The 18,435-nt window shown below is 38.5% G+C and overlaps 1 protein-coding gene across 26 annotated transcripts in view; it reads right to left on the reverse strand.

Annotated features, from left to right (window-relative positions):
* Window positions 1-18,435, reverse strand: part of RBFOX1 (RNA binding fox-1 homolog 1) — a 918,501-nt gene that overhangs the window by 262,235 nt on the left and 637,831 nt on the right. For 8 of the 26 annotated variants that reach the window (XM_056338153.1, XM_056338141.1, XM_056338149.1 and 5 more), the window contains one exon: window positions 2,125-2,279. The exons of the other annotated variants lie outside the window; for them this stretch is intronic. The gene's annotated coding sequence lies outside the window, so the exon portion shown is untranslated. The remainder of the gene's footprint in view (window positions 1-2,124; window positions 2,280-18,435) is intronic. 26 annotated transcript variants of the gene reach the window in all.

Here is an 18,435-nt window from a genome sequence, read left to right on the forward strand (position 1 = left end):
TGTTTTCCCCCTAAAGAAAACAGATTCGCTTTTTAAAGTACTACTTGCAAGACAATCTCTTCCACAGCTAATAATTTTTACTTTAAAAAAAACCAAACTTAGTCATTAACACCTGTATCACGTGCAATGTATCTTCTACTGCAGATATGACTAATGGCAAGAATTACAAGTGAGCAAGATTTTTTTTTTTTTAATTCAATAAGAATTAGCAAGATGCTTAAAACTTCATGTTACAAGTAAAAAAAAAAATAAATCCTCTCCTACGGGCTTTGAATAACCAGGGTGTTTCACATCACTAATTTCAGCTACTTGATTTTGTTGCATAATTACTTTTCCAGATAACTAATTGCAGACAAGATTTGATGTGATACTCAATTATTTAATGTCACATTTTGACCATCGTGAAAGGTTTTCAGTAATTGATTCTCATGTATCAAGGCAGCCGTGTTGCACGATTTAGAAATATACCTTAGCAGCTGCCCGCTGGCCCTCGTTACTAGCAGCCTTATACCACTTCTAACTTTAGATGTTGAATTGTGACCCTCTGTGATGCTCTTTTGAGAAACTGCCAATGAGGGCAGCAATTGTCACATGATGAAGCGATGTTTACCTAGTTCCACCTCCTGTTATAGAATCACTTCAGTTTTCTGTTGGGGATAATGCTGTTCACGCTGGTTATCTTGACTTATGCTTAGCTATTAATCATATTTCTTGCTCTTTTCTTATTAAGGAACAGAACCCTGCAGTTTAATTATTAAGCACACAGTAGGCTGACACATCGTGGTGTTTGCCAAAAGATTATCATAAATTCCAATACAAAACCAGTTATTAACTTTCATACAAAAATATATAAACAAAAGGTATATATGAGAAAGTGAGTTGCCATTACAACTCATTTAAAGGTATTTCATTTCTAAAAAAAAGTTCATTCTAAATATTACCTATTTGTTTGGCCTAACAGTGAGCTGCATTTGAAAAGAAAGAAGATTTCTTTCACCTAGGAATGGAGATTATAAAATGGATTCTGCAAGCTTTACTCAAACGACTCCAGTGGGACAATGGACGTAAATAAGGATTGTTAAATCGCTCTGTGAAATAGCTAGCCATTTTTTTGTTTCAGCATGTATGTATTTGATAAGATGTTAGAAAACCTGAGAGCAAGATGATTTGTAGAGGGAAGCACAAACTTAAGGGAAGCTTTTCTGTGATCTCTTTTGGGACAGTTTTGTTTAATATTTTCATTAATTATTTTGGCACAAGGCAACACGCTGATGAAATTTCTTGATGACAAAGTTGGACGATACCGTCAAGACTGAGAAGGATAAGAATATTATACAGAAAGAATTGCTCAAACTTATGGACTGCCTGAATAGAAATGGGCTGAAATTCAATAAGACAAAACGTAAGGTCATGCTTCTGCTAATAACAGAGGAGGAAAAGCCGGACCTCATTGCATCTGTTTAAGGAATTTGAACTGCCAGTGTGATGCAAATATGAAAAGGCAAATTATCAGTATTCCTTAATTAGTTTTATTTCTCAATTAATTTCCTAATTTCTTAGAGGTACTTCCAATAGCATACACTTCTCTATCCATATTTAAAAAAATGGCCACAGTCAACCACAACAGCTGTAGGGAAAGCCCTTTTTGCGCTGTTCAGTGGAATGGAGCGACTAATGTTATAACAGGAACCTAAGAAAGTTTGATTTGTTTACCCTAGCAAAACAATCTGTGAACAGGGAAGAAAACAGTAGGAGGAAGAGACTGTTTAGGCTAAGGAAAACCCTGACACACTAACAATCAAGGAAAAACTAGTTATGCATACATTTAGGCTGAAAATATTTTAAGTTTTTTTTAAAGTACCCTGGTGTTGGCTAAGTGAGGGTCTAGAACAGCCTTCTAAATGCACAGTAACAAAGAAAGATAGCTTATAAAAGAAAATTATGTGATGCCAATAGCAGTGGTAGTCTGAACTCAGGAACTTATAGGAGGACCCTTCCAGCCCTTTGCAAGCAGTATAAACATTCAAGAACAATGAAAATATCAAACGTGTAAAAAGCATTTATATTTACTACATTGCAGATTGTAATATATGAAAATAAACTTTGAAAATAAACTGTAGTTACCTGTTTTAATGAAAGGATGCTTTGCTTGCCTCACTATAACAACATGCTTCTAAATGTATAGCTGTATGGCACTCCAAATCCGAGCTCTGACTTTCTGGGTGGGCTCTGTGATGATGTCCCATGTGTGCACCAGCTACCTAAGTTCGCACAAACCTCTGTGAATCAAAACCACAGAAGTACAATACAGCTTTACTCGCATCTCCGCCCCGTGCCAAATTCTGAACTTATGCCAATGCAACTATATCAGCTTCACCAGTTTATACCAACATATTTGTTCTCCCTCCCAGCCACAAAAAAAAAAAAGGAAATTTCTCTATAGTTTTACAGTTCACCATTAGTTAGCATTAATGGTCACTCCTGTTCTGCAGGAATACATTGAATATATGAAATTTGACCATATTGCTGAAGACTCAGAGAATGAGCCAGAAGAGTATTAAATATGTTAATAATTCTGTTTCAGTTTAGCAGGACCTCTGGCAAGATTAAGGTTAAGCATGGCCCTAATTTTTTTTGCTAGGACAGAGCTAGAACGGTCAGTTCTATGCACATCAATCACCTGTCTGAAGCCACCGAGGGTGACAGCACTTACTTCCTACCTACTCCTGGATTCTTACCCCCTGCAAAAAATTGAGCAAGTGTGTGGGTGGAAAACGGGAGATCATCTATTTTAAACAACTAAACAGCTTTCAGTTCCACTACATTCTAGAAAATTGTAATGCTGCTAGAAAAAAAGTGACATGCTAAGGTATTTGCAGTATGCTGATGGAGGGGGTGTTTCTTTCAGCTGTTTCCAAACCTCAGGGTGTTTTTCGGGGGTTTTGGTTTTAATTCAAATTTTTCAAGAACTTCTTGAAACTGAAAACTGATTTTAAAAACAGAAGACGAGAAAATAACAAGAAAATACATGAACGCTACTTTATATAAAATATGTATACACACAAAATACACAATTGTATTTGTTTCATTTCTGCAGAATTTTGCCTAAAGGCAAGTATTATTTATGAAAAGCTTGTTTTAAAGGTGAACAGCAAGCTTCACCTTTAGGTTAAGCAAGCTAAGGTAGCAGTAGAAGGTCACAAAATACAAAAGTATTTCAGGCCCAGCAGTCTAATGCCATAATATCATGTTTTAGCACAAAACTGAAGCTACTGACAGGAGAGCTCTAATAGTGATTTCACCATGGACTTGCTGAAAAGTAATTTGAAATGGGAAGGAAATGGTGACCACTGTACAGTACAGATGCACGCAGAAATAAAGTCAGAAGTATGCCCGAAAACGGAACAACACATTCAGGAAGAACAAGAACAATGAAAATGATGCAACAAGGGCCAAGGTTTTGAACCCAGCTGCATGTAATGCCTAATTGGCGCATTACACAATGACCAAAACACTTGTCCAGGCAAAATCAGGTGCCTAGTTTTGCTATATTTCAAGGTAAACAAACAAACAAAATAAACGGAAAGACTTCAGTAACTTCCCTGGAGCCACATTGCTTGGAAAAGGCAGATCCCTGCAATGCAGTCATCAGCCAATCAATGAAATGTGCCCTAATCAGATCCTGACAGAAGTAATCTATTTAGACCACCTTCCTGCCAAATAATTAATTCTTCTTAATGCCTGTATCTAGTTCAAAATACCACAAACAATGGTTCTTCCAAATGCTATTCCACACCAACGAACTTCAAATCATTTCTACTTCCTTCCAACACTGGGTTAACTTTCTCATCTCACAGATCATAAATAATTGAGGTACCACTTTGGCACCCTCTTTGTAGCTTATGGTATGTCATATCTGATTCCGTTAAGCTCTTCTCCAAGCCTCCCCCTTCCTGGCCACCTTTCCTATTGTCCAAATGCCCTGCATTTTACCTTTAACATTACTCAGTGGTTTTCTGGTAAAGGAAAACCCAGAGCTGACAGGATGAAGTAGTTTCCAGGTCTCCTGGTAGTTTCCATCATCTGTGGAAACTTTTGATTATTGTCCCTAAAAAAGAGTATTAGCAGATCAGTACCATGCATGCTCTGAAAGAGAAGGTGAGCCGCCACTGACAGCATTGCCAGAGGGAAGCAGACCCAGGCACTAAATCAGATACTGGTAGATAGAGCAAGCTGTCTGGAATGTCTTCCCCACCCTCCCAACCATGACTGATGCCACTTCTAGAACTACTCCGCTCATCTTCCAAAGACTATTTCCACTTTTCTGTAAAAAACATTTGGGACCAAAGGCTCTTCAAGGGCACCAGAAGCACTATCCGGACATGACCCCTGTCCTCAGCTGCTGACTCCATTCCACTTTTCCCAGCAAATCCCGAAGTACACGCAGGAGCTGTTCATGCCAAGTGTCAATTCCCCAGCCAACCCCGGCAGAACCAAAATACAATGTGGATATTTTAGTGCCTTTTAAAGTACAAATTATCACATATACAAACCAAAGATATCTATTGATCTCATATCAATACAGGTATGGCAGATATCAGAGTCTGTCAAGTTTATTAAGCATCTCCGTTTATACTAGTGTATAGGGCAAGAGTATAGAAGCTGTTTACAGCTGGGACAGCATATCTTTTTAAAGTGTGTGGAACACTTGTGGGATAAAGAACATTTGGTATTAACTTGTTTTTCTTCTGAACTTAAAAGTTTCTACTTGAAAATCACTTCAGCTCTCAAGAACAAATAAAAAACTAGCTGCAGTTCAAGATGAACCTAGCTGATTCTTTCAGTCAGAAAACAACAATGCTTCGCTTCCACTGAAGTTCAACTTTCTAGCCTTTTTCTTTTAAATATACAATGGTGGTAAATTGAGAGACTTCAAAGATAAAGATAAATACCCTGCTGACTACAAGAGCTTCAGACAGAATCACCTTACACAAAAATTGAGGAAGAATATTTGGGAAACAACTTGTAGCACTAGAAAACTCAAGGCTTTCACATTATAGGCCAATTGGTCTTGTATTATTTGAAGCGCAATATCTCAGCAAACGTTGGTCGCTGAATACATGGCCAAACCTTTTTCTTTGGTTTGACTAACTCCAGACTTTCTTTTCTGTTGCTAGCACTGTGCACTGCTTCACCTGCCACTCACCAGCTGAAGCATGGCACGCTTCCTTTGTGTTTCTTTTGGAATGCTCTCACAAAGATCACTTCTCTTCCCTCGTGCACTTTCCCACAATATGCCCTTTTACTACCTCAGCAACTATATGGTACTTGTTATCACCTTCAAGGGCTCACTTCAGCCTATTGCAACCCAAGCTAATCACGTAAACAACCAAAAGATTAATAACTTCTTCATATTGTCTTGAATATTACACTCCTTCCCCTCCTAACTACACTCAAAATGGCATCCAGGCTTTCTCCTGTAATGTCCCCATACCAGGTAAGAACATCCTATAAACATCTGGAAGTTTTATCATTCAGCTCAAAAAACCTCCTCTTGCCAGGATGCCACGCAGAAATACTTCCTGGGGATGAAGTGACTGCCGGGTGGGATGACCACCAACATCCTTTTTCCTCTGCAATTCAGCTGATAATTTGTAACAATCTTAGACTATAAATCTATTTTTAAGAGAACTGTGTCTGGTACAAGGAGATCACCTATAACATTAATATGAAAGAGTACACACATTCAAAAGGTACACATCTACTTTACTTTTTCAGGAACACGTGAAGGCAGAGATTTTTACAGAAGTGGCTTGCCCTCTTCTTCATCTTTAGAAACCTTCAGTTCCTACTTAGACTGGATTGCTAGAGATAGACATTTGTCTCCTGAGAGCAGATAGAATGATTTACCCTTCAGTGAGTCGCAGAACACATTCACTTACATAGGCTATAAATGTATGCTGGAGAGAGGAAGCCAGGTTAGAAAATGAAGTTAAGGGATGCTCTGTGGCTGGACTTCCCTTTGGCTACAGGGGTAGGTAAGGATCTGCCATCAGCCATACGTATCATGGCACAGAACCAGAGAACAACCTGTGAATCACTGCTCCCTGAAAAAAACCAAGCAAATAGCTATAGGTGCCTTTCAACTTAGCAGTGTTTTCAAATGAATTAGATTCTGAATCACAAACAGATTGGTGGTTTTGTGCCATAATTTGTGTTAAAATTAAAGCAGGATTAATCTGGGAACTTCAGTTATTTAAGGTGCTGGACACTGAACTAGAAAGAAGGATAACATTAGACAGCAGTCACACCACAAATCGTCTTTTAAATCTACAAAGAGCGGCACAGCACACATGGCAATGCAAACCATTTGCAGGGCAGAGCTCCTTCAATGAACAGCTCCATGGCCCCGTACAATTCTATTTATGAAGGGAGCTTCTCTCTCTTGTAGCGGCCTGGATCACTCAAGAGAATTTAGCTGCACAGCTGGAGGAAAATACTATTGCTTTACCTACGAAGAGTTGATTTTGACATGTGTACATTACCACTTATGTACAACATCGAAGCTGTGCTGCATAGGTCTTCGCTGTGTTTCTTATGTCTTAATGAGCACAGCATTGCTTATTTTTTCTTATGCAGTTCCCTACCGGCTTTTACTACGTAATTCCTCTTGGCTGGATAGCATACCAAATCAGTTGTACTTTCACTGTTGGCTTCTTCGGGAACAACCTCTTCTCCATCTCCAGGCTACTTCAGATATCTTTCACTACTCTGCTCTTGAGTTTATCTGTCATTTCTTAAAAAGTTGAGATAAGCCTCCAATCTTCACCCCCTTAATACACTCAGGATTTGCTGACAAGTAACAGCTACTCGTTCCCCTGAGTTCGTATTAATAGGACTGCACAGTGAATCTGAAGATGGTGTTAAACCATCCCTCCTGCCTGTATAAATACATCATTCAAGCACCCTATGATGACAAGTGCAACGCTCTGATTGCAGAAAACAGCATAGGGTAGATATCCTTAGCAAGCAGGGTGCCTTGGAGAAACAACTTATTCAACCCCCAAAATAATAAAGACCCTACAGGTCTTTAAAGGGGTCGGAGGGAATTTCTGTTCACAACTGACAAGTTTCATACTCTCCAGAGATAAAACATCAGGACTTGAAGGCATCAGACGTAATGCGAGCTGTAATTCAGCTCTATTCAAGACATTGGCAATAATTTCCAAATGCTGAAGGTTAGCCAAGCACTGCAAGAGAGGAGCACCTGAGGCGGGTAGGATTTGGCTACAAGAGTTAGAAAGTGCAGTTGATATGAAGGTTGCCTCCAAACCTGATACCACAAGGTTAAGAAAGCTCTTTCAGATTCATTGCTACTTGATGTCTGAAGTCAGTTCAGTCGCGTAGAGATCTCCTAAAGCAACTGTTTGGGGATGCACTTAATCCCATGTTCAGCAATTGAGCCCCCACTCCTAAGCTCAGCCTGACGGCTTACAGGCAGCTGCTGGGCACGGCCTGCCCGGCCAATGGGTCGCATGGCACAGCGGCGTCTGCCTTCTCCTGGGATGGATGGATCCCTCTGGCCCATATCCGAGGGTCTGTGCCTCAGGCCAGGTCAGCGTGAGAGCAGTTGCTCTGGTACCCTGTGCAGGCACCCTCACCTGAACCCTGAACAGCTACTACACAGAAAAACTGCTTTGAAAGAATAAAGTTCCCCAGATTAAGCTTCAACAAAACATCCTGGGAATACAGTAAACAGATCTCACCTTGAAGAATCACATCACCCGTTTTCCTTCCTTCCCTCCCCCAAGACCATTTAGACAATATTCTACATATTCATTACACATTCCAGTCCTAAATAACTATTCTACCAAACAGTTGATTTTCTTCAGCAACCACAGCGGATACTGAATTCCTGTGACCCCTTGATTTCTCATGTTCTCTCTCACCACAGCTTCCTCAGGCCAGCACACACCTACAGGGATCGCGCTATTGATCAGAACAACAGACGATACAACAGGCGCTGAAGAACAGAAAACCGCAAGCCTGTTGTATCAATGCCAGATGGTAAGAGCCTTTCCTGTCATCCACTTCTCAACTTTTTTACTTTTGGTTAATTCCATTTTAAATTAGAAGGTAATAAAGAAAGAATAGCCTTTTTAATCTCACCTTCATTTAGGTTTTAATCCACCTTTGTCTGTGCCCTTGGAGCGCACCAGCAAAGGACTGGTGTAAATTTGTGCAAAGGAGGACAACAGAAGAGGCTTATTTCTGTTTTTATTGAAATCGGTACTGCGGCTGACTTCAGCTGATATTGAGGTTATTAGCTGGATACAAGCAGGATTTTGTTGCTTCAAGAAATAAGACAAAGAGTAAGTAGTCTCCTTCTAAGACCTGAGATGTGCCCAATTCTCCTGCACTGCACCATAGGATCAGACACGAAAAATTTAACTCAAACTCTTTGACCGAGAGCATCTTACGTTTTCTCAAGATTTTTAAACTCTGCTTTAAATGCAACCCATAATACTGTCTAGTAAAAAAAAAAAAAAAAGCAAAACAGCAAATTGCATGGAACAAATGGAAACAAAAAAAGAAAAGAAATGTAATATTGCCCTATAAGTTTTGAATTTTCTTGCTCAAGAAACTCGAACCACAATGAAAGTTCATATCCTGTTGGTCCCACAGACATAACTTTTGCACATCTGGATTATAAATGCTGTTATTGGAACATCCCGCTGGTATTGCAATGACAAAAAAAGTGCTGCGTAGCTATTTCTACAGAACTGTCAGATTTCAGAATAATTAACAAATCAACTGGGACTAGTGAATTCTAATATAAATGATTTTCAAAGGTTTTTATATCCCTCTCAATTTTTTTCTTAATGTCTCCTTCACAACCTTAGATGCTTGTGTGATCTAGTACTACCACATAAGCAATGGAAGTTAACAACTTCTGTTGCTGTCTACGAATCTGTTTGACTATTTGTGGCACTAGTAACAGTGCTAATTTTCCTGAATTCTTGTCCTCTACTGTTCAGCCCTGATTAGCTCTTTCAGATTATACAAAGTGAAAACACTGAACAGTTTTGTGCTCCATAGTCCTAACTCTTCACGAAGCTGTGCAAAGTGTCCCCTACCACAGATCAGATGCTGCTGGCTGTAACTCAGCTTCCTTCACAAATCTGTGAAAATAACCTTCCCTTACAATCTTCATAAAGCAGTTTCAAAGTTCATTTTCTGCTGGAAGTAGGCACCACCACGTGCATAATTTTAGTGCAAATAAGCGCTTAAAACTATTCTCAAGCAGAATATACAGGAAGATGATGATGAAAGAAAATGCATGTAAACTGTAAAATGCATTAATGTTACAGCATAGCCAAGGATAACATCCTTAGTGGATGTTAATAAACTGTGTTGATCTACCGCCACAGAAATTCTCATCCCAGTTTTCTCTCCCATTAAAATCCATCTCTGTGTTGCATACCGTGAAAAAAATAGTGACTGCTCTGTTCCCACACGGACATTTGAAGACACCTGCATGGTTTCTTTGGTTGTACAGGAACACATCTGTTTGTTCATAACAAGCAGTTCCTAAGAGACACACCCTACCAAACCATCTAACAATAAACATTATGGAAAGAAAAACAAACAAAAAACCCAACGAAACCCAAACCCACCGCTCCTCCCCCACCCTGCAGGGGGTTTCTGGAAACACTTTGAAAACAAAGTTCCCTACAAACAGCACAACCCTGGCATTCCTTTGGTTTTTAGATAAACTATTTAGAAGGTCCTGTTTGAGTTTCCATTTGTCACATCTTTGTGGAGCATCAAAACTGCAAGTGTAATCCTCCAGGTCTACTGAGGAGCAGTTACTGACACTTGAAGAGAGCTGAAATCCCTGGTCTACATCCACGTCTTTGGCTGCTGATGCACACAGATAGGTGAGAGGGAGAGTTACAAAGTATTTCTAACAAGCCCTTGCCCAAAGTGAGGAATTTTCATTCTGTCCTAAAAAACTGGATGACATTTTGCAAAACAACATTTAAACAAGCACCTCAAACATCAGCCCCACAAGACTGGTCAACACGCATACTTGTATGAGTAACTATGCTTATTATGCTCTTTCATTTGAATTCAGTTTTTCCAAAATATACAAGGGCAGTTCATGCCATGTTAAAATTATATTGAACAACCGTATTTCCATGGAAAAAACTGTGTACATAAACCAAGCACATTACATGCGCAGCATTTCAAATGTACACACGTAAGGAACAGCTATAGGTGGCTGTAGCTCTGTAAGGGTATACACTGGCACCTCAACGGCCATGAAAATACTGAACTCATGTTCCTCCTCCTCCTTTTTTTTTTTTTTTTTTTTTTTTTTTTTTTTTTTTTTTTAAATAGATAACTTTCTGCAATGCTAAAAGTTGCAGCAGGCCTAATTTTAGGATTTGTTCATCATTAGCATCTGGGAAATTTTCTCCTACATTTTATTTTTGAGGCACAACCAACCACATGCTGCACAGTTGGAATTTTTCAGCGATTTGCCTTCATCCATCCAGAGAGAGTATAGTGGACATCGGTGTTATGTGAAGAAAACACAGTGGACAGGTACATTAACATAAACCCCCAAAATTCAAAAGAGATAATGAGACAAGCACTCTGCCCAGAGGACACCCCTTTGCAGAAGAGGCAAGCACAGCAGTGCTGCCCCCCGCACACACAGCACAGCATCCCTTGGCAGGGGGGTACCAGGGCTCTGCTGCCCTCAGCACCACCTGCCAGCGTTGAGCATTGCCTTCCCCAGATGATGCTCTGGCAACAGTGTAAACTTCCACTCCAAAATAATTCAAGTTGATTAATAATTTTTCCTGTGAGCAGTAAGAGTTCATCGGTAGCTGTTTCAGTAATAAATGGAAGTTAATACACATTTCTGGTTTTGGTATTGGCATTCACAACTCCAGCGCATTATTTCAAAACAAAATGTATGGTGAAATCAATTTAGTAGTGGCAAAATCAACTTAACCCATATATTATAAACTAGAAATTCACTATTAAATAAAAACTGCCCAAGATAATCACGTTTCTTAATGGAGTAGCATTTATTCAACCAAAACAAAAGACTGTGCAAACACTAGACAACTAATTACATAATGTACCTTTACAAAATTACATAATATGGGTGCAGCTTGTTTCCCTGTTTTCTGTTTGAAAAATAGATTGTTTAATAACCCATCAAAGCTATCTGTAAACCAAGGAAACAACAGAGCAGATGTTGACTGTTGTCTTGTGCCTCACAGACATAATTAGATACAATGAAACACTCACGCACCCAAATAATAGAGGACAAACAAATACAGAAATGGTACTTTATAAACAGAAACCTCATTTACTGGGCACCTGTCTTATAATAATCTTCGATATTTAAACCAGGGATAAAAATGCAAAAGATGTTCTTTATCTGCCTTCAGGCTACATCAACTACAAACAAAAAAATGCCTCTTGGTATGAAGTCACTTTAACTTCTGCAGTCCTGACTCCCACGTTGCTGACGTTCCCAGCCTGGGGGGAACCACCGCCTCGACTGCCACAAAGCCAGGACAGGGCCACGTGCTCGGTAGGCAAAAGCTACATGAACCAGTGACTCTGAATGATCCGAACAGACAAAACCCACTGTACCTGCTGTGTAAGACAATGTCTTAGGATCCCCCTGAAAAGCCAGATTCCCTTTAGCTGCAACACACATTCCCTGTAATTATTTTCTACTCCCACCCCCCTTTGCAAAACAAAATGGAAAGTAAAGATTAGATTCTGTAAGTATCAAACCAAGTGTTTATTTTCTAGGCGACTGTCCCATAACATTGTTTAATGCTCCACTTCACATGAGAATTTGAGAGCTTTTTCTCAAACCATCCTTCACCTTCATTTCTATTATCAAGTGTAGATACAAATTTTCTCTAGCAATGTCAATACACCAATGGAAAACAATCATTATGTAAATTAATACAAAATTAAGTACCCAGTCCTGCATTTGCTATTATTAGGAAACAAAGTTTCCAGATAAAAAGAAGCAACTCTGAAATCTAACACTCATATTTATTGAAAAAGAATACAGAAGTGTATTTCTGCTAATTAAAAATCTTCTTGATTTTAAAATGATCAATGCTTTAATAAGTGTTATTACTTTTTTATTATTATTTTGGCTCAAGAATATAAAATTGCTTTGCCTACTGCAAACATAATTTACCTTTACATTTTATTTAGTTTTTTCTAAGAAACAAGACAGAATATAATGTGATCTGCATCTCTTTATGTTAATAAAACCATGCTAGTCTCGTTCCATAGACAACACCATAAAGCATAAATACCAAATGGAAAACAAATGGAAGTATAATTCCACTGTGAAGCAAACCAATCAACCCTAAAACAGCTGAGAGAGATCTCATCCAGTAGTTCATTCATTCTTTATAGAAAAGAAATGAAAATATTCCTAGGTGAATCAGATTTAAAAAAAAAAAAAAGGAAGAAAAAAAAAAAGAAAACAAAAACCAACAACCCACCCTCAGCAGCTCTGAAAGGTTGTAAAGCACTAAATTCCTTTGATTTATGAAGGCAGCATCCACCGCATTGAGCAAAACAACTCAGCATGCCAGGACCCTTTTCCCTGAAATTCCTTTATTAACACAACCTGGCTCCGCCAGTGAACAAAAGCAGTGGCGCGGTGTGTATAAATCATTAATAGTGTACTGTGCAATGGCTGCATTTCCTGGGTGAGCTGGAAAGCCTTCCTGCACAACAGGGATTTTGGGGTTGGAATTGGCTGCTATGAAATGTACTTCATCATTCTCAGTGTTTGACGCTTCCCAATAGCTTTGTACTTTTCCTCTCCTTTTTCTCCCTTAAGCCCAGCAACTGCAATAGAAATTTATTGGATTTTATGTCTTCAAATAAAGGAAGAGAAAAGAAGGAATGAAGCAAGCAAGCTGATTTGGAAGTAGAATCCTTTCCCTTTCATTTAAAGGCAGGTTGTGTTCAAATAAAATCTACTACTAATGAACAAATTCTAAATTTTTTTAAATGTTTAGTTTACCACTTTAAACTGGAAAAAACTACTGAAAATATAGTTAGTCTTTAAAAAAAAAAAAGCTTAAAAAAATCAGCTATCACTAAAAAAGTGACTCCTTTCCAAATTAAGTGATTTTCCATTGGAGCATTTCATTTATTTATTTTAAGAGTGGGCAGAAAGATGGGCAATGTATGATCATGAGGAACTCTGAAGCGAGCTGTATCAGTGTTTGTACTTTAGGCATACCAAAAAAATCTTTCCACAGAGCAACAGGCAATTTCATGTGCAGGTGCCAAGTGTGGTATTTGAAGTGGAACTGGAGAAAATGGCAGCAACGGGAAAGGAAAAACAAACCAAAACTCTTGGAATTGCAATTTCTGAACACTCCCGTATTTTTGCAGTGACAGACATGAACTTGGATGGGGATCAATACAACTACTTATCTTGCCCCTGAAGTACACGCAATACAACAACAAAACCAAAGTTGAATGGTTTTCCAAACTTTGAGATGAAATAGCAAGTAGGCTTTATAAAATGTGTTGCATTGAAATATTCCTTTTGGGGCTAGACTTGGAAAAACTAAAGAGCATGACAGAGAGAAAGTAATGCTGAAAAAGCAGTCTGAAACCATATGGCACCCAACAGGAGAAATGACACACATTATAAAGGTAACTAAGGATACAATCAGTCTTCCAGCTAGGCCAGAGCATGATTCCAAATGTATCAAGCATCAGCACCACCGACAAACGCATTTATCGCCATCTAAGCAGTAAATATTTAAGACACTTGGAATGCAGTTTTGCAAAAGTGAACGAGCTCAAGTCAGAATAGGGAAACATCCCAGTATGCCATTTTACACTTCTGCAGCCATCCAGCAGACTAAAGATTACAAGAATAAGCCTGCAATGCATGCAGAAGTCCCTCTGCATTACACAATAATGACATTCTGAACGGAAATAAATGAAGCCCCTGCAGTGCTATTCTGTCAGCTTTTGAAAGTAAATAACTTCGCTTCTGACAAGAGAGAGACATTTTTTTCCTCCTCCTGCCATAGAGCATTAATTGAGCTATGCAGCCATGTAACATCCCAGAGATAGGACTAATACATGACAAGGAAAAAAAGCTTAAGAAAGCAGGGGATGCTCATGGAATAGATGCGCTACCTGACTTCTTTTCACCCCCAAATTTTCCTGCTATCTCTGTTTTGACAAGATCTTGTTCTCTGGGAGAACTTTTCACAGGTTTTTTGCCTCCCCCTGCAATGAAACTTATTTCAAACAAACACTTTAAATTCACACCGTCTTATGAAAGATGGTGCCATTATGAAAACATAAGCTTATATTTTAAAACTTCTTATCACCCCTTGTTCACAAAAAAAGTTTCATGCCCATAATCAATAACTTTAATCATCTATTTAATTTACAGAAGGCTTACTGGCCACTGTGGAGATAATGAAGATAGCAATAAAAGAAGAGGCTATGAGAAGCAAAACCAAACAAGCAGCCTTCAAAACTGTAGAATATTAATAGTAGTAATAATAATAATAAATGTTAGTGCAAGTCAGTAAGGAATTGAGACAAGGCATGTCATAACTGTAGGTGTATATATATACAGACCTAAAATATATATGAGAGGATACTATGAAATTTATGTACAGTTAGAAAAAAGTCATATTTAAGATGTTGCAGATAGGAAGACCAGCAATTTCTGGTGTTTTGATATAAAGGGTCAAAAGGTAAATGTAAAAAATTGTCTAAGACGAAAGCACTTGTATCCTTATTCATGAGCATCTGAACATCTTAAATATTTCAATTCTAAAGTACCACACACTTTCTTTCCATATCGGGGGGGGGGGGGGGGGGGGGGATTACAAAAAATCAGTGACTCACTGTGAACAAAAAATAATTCACTGAATGCTTCAGTTCTTACTACAGTATCTAATTTTGATTCTGCATGTGTTCAACACAATGAGAAGGAGCAGGATCAAAACACAGTGAGATCTCTCCACAGCTGGAGCCTGCTATAGTGCAAAAGACCAAAGGCCCAACTACAACTAGTCAGGATGCTATAGACATTAGATATGCTATTTTCTCTAATTAAATTCACTGGGCTGCTGCACTGACAGAGTAGGAGGGGAAGCAAAATGTAAAAGAAGTCAATGGCGCTGCACTAGGCAACTCAGAGGTAAATCAGCAATGCTAGCAAAGAAATGACAGCAGTTCCTCAGGAGAGCTCTTGTACTACACATCACACTTTAAAACTGATAAATCAATTGCACATACACCTTTAAAAGGCAGGAAAGCTTGAAGGATTCTTAGAGGGTGTTGACTGCTCCTTTCCACTAACATTATCCTAACTACATAAAGCAAAGTGATAAATTCAGGTGTCACAATTTTCATCACTTTTATTTATACTGCCTATTAAACACTTCAGAAATATTTTAAACAGAATTAATTCGAACATGGTGACAGTATTTATTCATCGGTTCAGAAATACACACACAGAAAACCAAAACACCTTACAGTCTAGTATTGCATAGCTACTGGTCAAAACAATGTAAACAAACTGAATGAAACATGTACTAGTCACCCTGAAGAAAACCCCCTGCTTACAGACCCATAAAATGCCACGCCACATATTTTTTCAGAAAATAATCATCTATATACAGATTTAGCAAATACCAATGAATAGTGACAACTTACGATGAGCTCACAACAGAAAAGCCAACCATCACTTTTCAGCTGAAGTGTTTTAAAACGTTCAAAGAGCCCAGTTATAAAAACAATGATTAAGCGAAAACCATTCACCTGCTCCTGCCACTTGGAAGCTCCTTTGCAACTGCTCTTGCTCTTACAGTCCAAAGCAGCAAGAAACCCTCTTCAGCGGCTCTGTGTGGGTGGGTGGGCAGGTGGGTGGGGGGGGCATATGGGTTAGTTTTGTTTGGTGGGGTTTGGGGTTTTTTTGTTTGTTTTAGAGTGGGCTTTTTGGTTTGTGTGTGGTTTTTTTTTTTTTTCCTTTTTCTAGTATTTAAGGAGGGAAGCACTTAACTAAAGCACCTCCTCTTGCTATTGTGAAAGGAGACTGACCTTGCATGACAAGGCTGTAGTTAAATGCCCCAAACTAGCTCTTACTCAGAGTGAGTACTGCTACACCACTCGATCTCTAAACCACTCCTCATTAGTCTCTAGAAAACCACAAAACAGCTCTTGTGAGACAAAAGGTATGTAAATACGTAAATTTGTTTTGAATCAGAGGTGGAGTTTCAAATAACAGCTTCAAAGTTTATTGGTGAATACCAAATTATCTTATTTACTCTAGTGAAGATAAGCAGCACAGAGACATCAACGTTCCTTACTTCTGCACTGGCAGCACTTTTGGATGCAACAATTGCATCCCCACCTCGTGAGCACGCAGGTTCCCAGGGGTGCCACGCTGGCCCCTCAAAGTGCAAAGGCAGCTACCAGGTATGGTTTGTAGCATGGAAATTCTTTCTTTTTTTTTTTCTTTTTCTTTTTTTTTTTTTTTTTTTTTTTTTTTTTTTGAGTACTGTGATTTATCTGACTAAGTACAGGTTTTACCCTACACGTTTGAATAACTAAGCACTATGTTTCTCTTGGGGCAGCGAAGATGTTTAAATGAATCAGGACCCCTGAAAAGATTGCCTACCCCCAGTCCAGGAGCTACAGGACAATTATTCAAGGCCCAGCTGTAAGAAAAACAGATGGTGAGTGAGCATTAGTAATGTGGACTTCTTTTCACTCATGCAGTCATAAGCAGAGGTTGTATGTCCTCACATGAAAATTGCCATGAAACAGCAGACTGAGGAACAAAACTGTGCAAAGGCTCCAATCTGTAAGCTAACAGATGCTAAAAATTTTCATCAGCTGAAGTCAGAATGACTGATTTTACAGGACAGCCACAGAGTATTATAAATGGGCTAGGTAAAGAAAGGCAGTGTTCTCATGATAGGTTTCAACAGTGCTATCATAAAATATGAGCTAGTGAATGCAACCAACATACCTGATCCTTTGAAGACTCACTAAAGTGTAAAAGGCAAAAGACACACACTTAGAACTGTAACTTCAATGGTGGCATTCAGCAATTGATGTGCTTGTGCTCCACAAAAAATGTAAACCATACCCAGGAGTTGTTCATCCATTTTAATTCTTTACACAATTTTAGCACCAAGATAATCTGTTCTAATCCTTATGCCATTATTGACACTATTGACTACATCAATTGAAAATGCTACCAAATAAATCAACATTGAATTAAGCCATGAAGAAAGAATGTGATGAAAAGTCTTTCAGACTCCTATAAATCATCAGATCTAGAAGCATGACATAAGTAACTGAGTGGGGAATTCAGCTTTTCTCCATAGTCATAACGCTTAAGGCCCAAATAAAATTACACTAATTTACCATGTAAGCGCTAATGGAATAGCTGGCGTAGAGGTGGGGCATTTGTTGGGTTTTGTTTTGTTTTCATGGTGGATTCCTTTCATCATTGATACAAGAGCTGTACCGTGAACTACTTTCTTGTTAAAGACAGAAAAGGTTGATATTGAAGTTTCAGTTCAATTGTTTTCGATCTGTGAATGTCCACTATGAGCAATTGCTCCATTTAAGAGGAATTACCCTTTGTACAAACCACTTCACTATTTAAAACAAAGCACATCTATCATCATTAAACAGAAAAAAAAATTACCAATTTTAAAATAATGACAGCAGCACTGTACACTATGACATGGAACATTATGTGGTGTTTCAAAACAGTTGACTTTGTTACTTCACTCAGAAACTACCATCTAAATAACCCTGCATCAAGGCAAACATATATCACAGGGAAATACCAGTTTACTGAACTAAGCCTCTGGTAATACATGCTAAATCCTAATTTACAAGTGGTCAAAATTTTGCTGCAAAAATTCTTCTTGATGTAAGTATTGTTTCTTGCATTGACGTGTCGTACTAAGGAGGGGAAGAGAAGACAGACGTATTTAGCTGTTTCTAGCACGATAAAATATTACCAAATCATATGCTACACTACAAATTCAAGTTCCCATTTCTTACATCTTTACATACTGACAATTAAGTAAAAATTCCAACCCAAATGCACCTATACTTTTCCCAGCTATCCCTTATCTTTATAATGATGCAGTAAAAACTTCCAATTCAAAACCACCCATCCTCCTCCTGTTGGTTGCTGCCACTTATACAGTCATTTTGGTTTTATTGGTGTTTGAAAACTCTGGATTTCTAAAGTTGTAAGCATCTTTGTAAGAGAACATCCAAATAATTGCAAACCATTTCAGAAAGCTTAACTCACTCAGAAGCATCCTCCAGTTTTTGTTGGCTTTTTCAAGTGAA

This window comes from Falco biarmicus, chromosome 4, assembly GCF_023638135.1.
Source record: "Falco biarmicus isolate bFalBia1 chromosome 4, bFalBia1.pri, whole genome shotgun sequence".
NCBI lineage: Eukaryota > Metazoa > Chordata > Aves > Falconiformes > Falconidae > Falco > Falco biarmicus.